The 5,648-nt window shown below is 37.4% G+C and overlaps 1 pseudogene; it reads left to right on the top strand.

Moving 5' to 3' along the window:
* LOC107753287 (aldehyde dehydrogenase family 3 member B1-like) overlaps nt 1-5,375 on the top strand; it is a 14,305-nt pseudogene extending 8,930 nt beyond the window's left edge.
* Nucleotides 5,376-5,648: the final 273 nt, after the last annotated feature.

Raw genomic sequence — 5,648 nt, 5'->3', positions numbered from 1 at the left:
AGATAATTTTCTTCCAAATACGATAATTTTGAGCTTCTGATACGATACTTGGACATTTCCAGTCTGGCCACACTGCCCCTTACCATACTGTGATGCCGGAGCGACGAGACAAAAACATTAAAACACATTATAAACGAGGCATTTGTTGCATCCAGTGGGGACATAATTACGTATTATAATGACTTATACTGTCTTTTTACGCGTTGCGTTGCATCGCGCCGCGTAAACATAAAACCATGTCTGCATTTGTGATTGGAGAAATTACAAACAACAAGCGTTACTCTACACTGCTCAAAACTCACGTTTGAATCTCTCTCTCTCTCTCTTTCTGGTTTTATTGGCGGGTCGCAACCAACTTGTTCAGGTGCATACCGCCACCTACTGTACCGGGGTGTGCAACTTCAGGGCTTCATGTACTTAGCATAGTTATAATCATAAAACAAAATCATATATACTGTGCTCTAACCCTGTATCTTTAAAAAAATCAAAGAGAGCCTTACTACATTCCCACATTTTCTCATATGCCCCCAAAATCCCCTTCAAACTCCATTCTTGTTCCAACTCATATATCAGGCGGCTATGGTAAGGAGCGTGACATTTCCCAACCAGGGCTGCGTTCAGCCCCGACAAAAACGGTGCAAAACGTTTTTTAAACGGAAACGGTGGTGCACAACATGAGTTTGCATTGCTAGTCAGAAGTAGTTTTAAAGTCGGCATGAAACGGAAGGTGCGATTGTCTTTTAATCTCTACTGTGACGTATATCCGAGTGAAACGGCATCTGAAATGAGAGGGCGGGACTTGATTTCTTTGTTTGGGAATTGATTGGATCATTGGAAGTTGGGGCGTTGCTAACAAAATGGAGGCAGATCTGAATGCCAGTTTGCAGTTAGTTGTGGGGGATTTCTCTTCACTGGATTCACCGCCGACACACTAGCATGAAGGAATTTATTTATTGAGGAAGACGACAAGGACGAGGACGATCAACTGCACAAAACATACCTAACAGCGCGCGTGCGCGAGAGAGACTGCCTACAGTTGTTTTGATACCTGTATCTGAAACTGTGTCAGAGTTTAATTAATTTAAGTGGGTACAGTATATAAAACATATGAAAAAAATATGGTTTCAGTACTATATATAAAAACAATATAGGCATAATCTGAAAAAAACAAGCCTTGTGCATTATAGGGAATAATATTCTGAATATTTTACAGTTGGTTTGATACATTTATCTCAAACTGTGTCAGAGTTTAATTAATTTAAGTGGATACAGTATATAAAACATATGAAAAATATGGTTTCAGTGCTATATATAAAAACAGTAAAGGCATAATCTGAAAAAACAAGCCTTGTGCATTAAAGTGAATAATATTTAGATATTTTTATAGTTGTTTTGATACCTTTATCTCAAACCGTGTCAGTTTAATTAATTTAAGTGGGTATAGTATATAAAACATGACAAATATGGTTTCAGTACTGTATATAAAAACAGTAAAGGCATAATCTGGAAAACCAAGACTTGTGCATTATAGGGAATAATATTCTGAATATTTTACAGTTTGTTTGATACCTTTAGATCAAATGGTGTTGTCGTTTAATGGATTTATATTATTGCATACATTAAAAGTTGTAAAATTATAAAAAACATAAAATTGTAATTCCAAAAACGGAGCTTTGTGTGCGATAAGATATGTTTTCCCGAACATTTTAGTATTGGTTTTATATTATAATGTCCCGTAGTTAAATCGTTTAATTAATTTAAATGGTTAATTTTTTTTTTTTAATTCCTAGAAATTAAGCCTTGTGCAACATAAAGGGCACATATTTATGTCTATCTGAGTTAGTTTGGCCTCAAAACATAAAAGCCGCAAAGAGTTTAATTGGCAAAAAACCCGAATGTCTAATGAATGTCAAACGTCAAACTAACTTTACCGCCGTTGTCAACGAACTACAGCTCTGTGTAGTAGATGCTGCTCCATCTGAAACCACGTGAAAATACCACATTTAATAACATGTTTTTACAAACTCACTTCATAACGTCAGTCGAGTGTTGTGAAGTAAATCCTTCTGTGAGATGATGTGGCTTCTTATACAGAATAAGGCACGCAACATATTTCATAGTATTCTTAGCAGTGATAAAGGTTATGTCCATTAGCATTGCATTATTATATACTTTATTATAATAAAAATTATAATAAGACAAACTCAGATAAAGCATATATTGTCGTAGTCGTGTGTTTATTAGTCAAGTTGAATTAATGAAAGCAGTTAAACCTTCTGTTTATTCAGCAAGGGCTATAGGGATTTCCTGGGTTTCTTCTGCAAGGTGTATTTGGAGTTTCCACGCGAGAGCGCCCTCTGGCCTTCGGATGGAGATTTGCTGCTGATCACAGAATCGTGCTTCACTGAAAGATACGCATACAATCGCAGCTTCTGCCTAATCACGATTTATCACCTTTGCGATTTAATTTCGATTAATAGTGCAGCCCTAATTAAAATCCCAACCCCAAACAAAATAACTATTTTTATATATAATAAAACTTAATTTTTCATTTTAATAATTACTGCAATATCTTCATACCCAATTAAATTGACTACTTTTGAATTCTGAACCGAAGTGAGAACATACATTATTAATGTCTTTAATATTTATGTCTTATTTCAGTCTGCAAGGTCAAACTGCACCTTATTTCTGTGTTTGGAAACATTTTGTAAAACACAGATTCTCTATCATGCTTAATTTTAACAAAGGATGATATTTAAATGGATATATAATACATATTAAGTGCTAAAACCCTTTGGTTGTGTTGTTGATTTAAAAAAAAAAAATTTGGGACGGATTCCCCCAACCACCCGCACACAAAAACCTAGTGGTTCTGCACAAATTACAAATGCTAAAGGGACCTAATTTGGCTTCAAAATGGCAAAATTCACCAAAAGGTATCTAATCATCTACTTTAGAAAACTTTTTTTTGTACCTACAGTAATCATAGAACTTAATTATCAAATGTAAATAAAAATAAATAATTTTTTTTGCTCTTTTGGAAATCCATTGACTCAAACATCTGAGGAGGCACATCTGCAATATGTTTAACTCAAGTCACGTCTTTTTTATCAGGTAACTGTGCTATTCTGAAGCCATCAGAAATAAGTCGAGCAACCGAAAAGCTTCTTGCTGTACTCATTCCTGTACCTGTCCCAGGTAACCTTGGGAAAAACCCATATGATCTAACTTAACACGTCTTAGTCTCATGGTGCTACTGTGTTCATGATAAGCTCTGCAAACCGTCCCTTATAAATGGATTTGTTTGTGTCGTGTGTGTTTTGTCTAGTAGGAGTGTTATGCAGTCATTTGTGGTGATGCAGAAGAGACCAAGACATTGATGGAGAATAGATTTGATCATATCTTTTACACAGGTTAGAGTTTGCATTGTTATCAATGACAGATACAAGAAAAGTTGTCACCTTTCCATATTTGCTTCAACATCCCAAGTCTTCTCTCCTCCAGGCTCACAGTCAGTGGCTCGTTGCATCCTGCAGGCCGCAGCGGTGAACCTCACCCCAGTTACTCTGGAGCTGGGCGGAAAGTGCCCCTGTTTGATATATGGCCGTATATAGACATGAAAGCTGCTGCTAAAAGGCTGGTGTGGGCAAAGTTTTTCAATGCAGGGCAGAGTTGTGTTGCTCCAGACTATGTTTTATGCACTGCTGAGACGAGAGACATGCTGTTACCTCATATGAAAGAGGCTCTGGAGAGTTTCTACGGATCTGAGCCCCAGCAAAGCCAAGACATGGGCCGTATTGTGACAAACAGGCACTGGGACCGACTGGTTGAGCTGCTAAAAAAGTCCAAGGGAAAGATAATAGGAGGAGAAAGTGACAGAGTCCAAGTACATTGGTGAGTAAACAAGGTGTTCAATTTATATAGTCAATACATACAGTACATACACAAAAGGTATCAGTTTCCACAAAACTATTAAGCAGCACAACTGTTTTCAACACTGATAACAATAAGAAATGTTTCTTGATCAGCAAATCAGCACTTTAGAATGATTTCTGAAGGATCATGTGACACTGAAGACTGGAGTAATGGCTGCTGAACATTCAGCTTCGCATCACAGGAATAAATTACATTTAAAAAAAATATTAAAATAGAACAGTTGTTTTAAATTGTACAGTTATAAATATTGTATTCACAATATAATTTTTTTACGATATCTCTGTATTTTTTATCAAATAAATGCAGCCTTGGTAAGGATAAGTGACTTCTTTAATTTAAATAATCTTGCCGACCCCACACTTTTGAACAATATACAAGTTCAGTGCATTGTATACTAATATCCTACTATTACTATTGCTGCAGTATGTAGTATGCATTTTCAGAATACATCAGTTTCTGCATGACCTACTGAATTTCCTTAAAAATGCAGTATACATTTATATATATATATATATATATATATGTGACCCTGGACCTTAAGTCGCTGGGGTATATTTTTAGCAATATCTCGGCCAAACATTGTCCTATCTTAACAAACCATACATCAATGGTTTGATTTCAGATGATGTATAAATCTCTATTTTTTTTTTTAATTGACCCGTATGACTGGTTTTGTGGTCCAGGGTCAGACATATATCAGAGTCAGATCCTTTAATGCAGGAGATTTTTGGCCCCATCCTCCCCATTCTATCCATCAAGTCTCTCGATGATGGAATCAATTTCATCAATGAGAGGGAAAAGCCTCTGGCACTCTATGCCTTCTCTGATGAGTCTCAGGTAAGGAAGGAAAAAACAAAAGTCCTTAACATGAGTAAAGTTTGAAGTAAGTGATAAAGCATTGCATATTTCTATTTAAGGTTGTAAATACAGAGTTCTGGCATGAAACTCTAGATGGCGCAGTCCGATAGGTTTAGCTCAATCTGACTTGGTGACATCATTGTCACATGGCAGCTGATTGGTTCTCTCCTGTATCGGTAGCCAATGAGCTCGCTGCTTGATGAGTCTCAGGTAAGGAAGGAAAAAACTAAAGTCCTTAACACGAGTAAAGTGTGAAGTAAGCGATAAAGCAGTGCATATCTATCTATATTTGTTAAGGTTGTAACTACAGTGCTTGAGAGGACCAGCAGTGGAGGCTTCTGTTCCAATGATGGAATAGTTCACATGAGCCTTTCTGGATAACCCTTTGGAGGAGTTGGTAAGGCTGAATGCATTTCTTTAATGTAACAACTGAGTTTTTTTTTTTTTTTCGTGAGTGAAGGTGAAACCTGAATTTTTTTTTCTTTTTTTTATTTGGCCTAGGTGCCAGTGGCATGGTCAACTACCACGGTCATTGGGGCTTTGAGACATTCAGTCTGATCCTACCCCCCCCCCTGTAATGAAAGCAATCTCAGCTGGCTGCGCTGGGCCACCACCACCAAGAAGAAGGGGTGGGTAGGATCAGGGGCGTAGATTACGCGGGGGACACGGGGGATGTGTCCCCCCCCCACTTTTAATATCACGTAAATTCGTCCCCCGCGCTTTTTCGGGCAAGTGTGTTCGCATAGAGGTTTTCAAGAGCCGGTGTGAATAAATATAGATTTAAATTCAAAGAGACAGGATAGTCTGTGCATGATCTGATGTTTTATTCGGACCCAGAATAAGGCGAGATG

This window comes from Sinocyclocheilus rhinocerous, unplaced genomic scaffold (genome assembly GCF_001515625.1).
Source record: "Sinocyclocheilus rhinocerous isolate Xijiao unplaced genomic scaffold, SAMN03320098_v1.1 scaffold191, whole genome shotgun sequence".
Taxonomy (NCBI): domain Eukaryota; kingdom Metazoa; phylum Chordata; class Actinopteri; order Cypriniformes; family Cyprinidae; genus Sinocyclocheilus; species Sinocyclocheilus rhinocerous.
The sequence above is the reverse complement of the archived record's forward strand: the minus strand, read 5'-3'. Positions and strand labels throughout refer to the sequence as shown.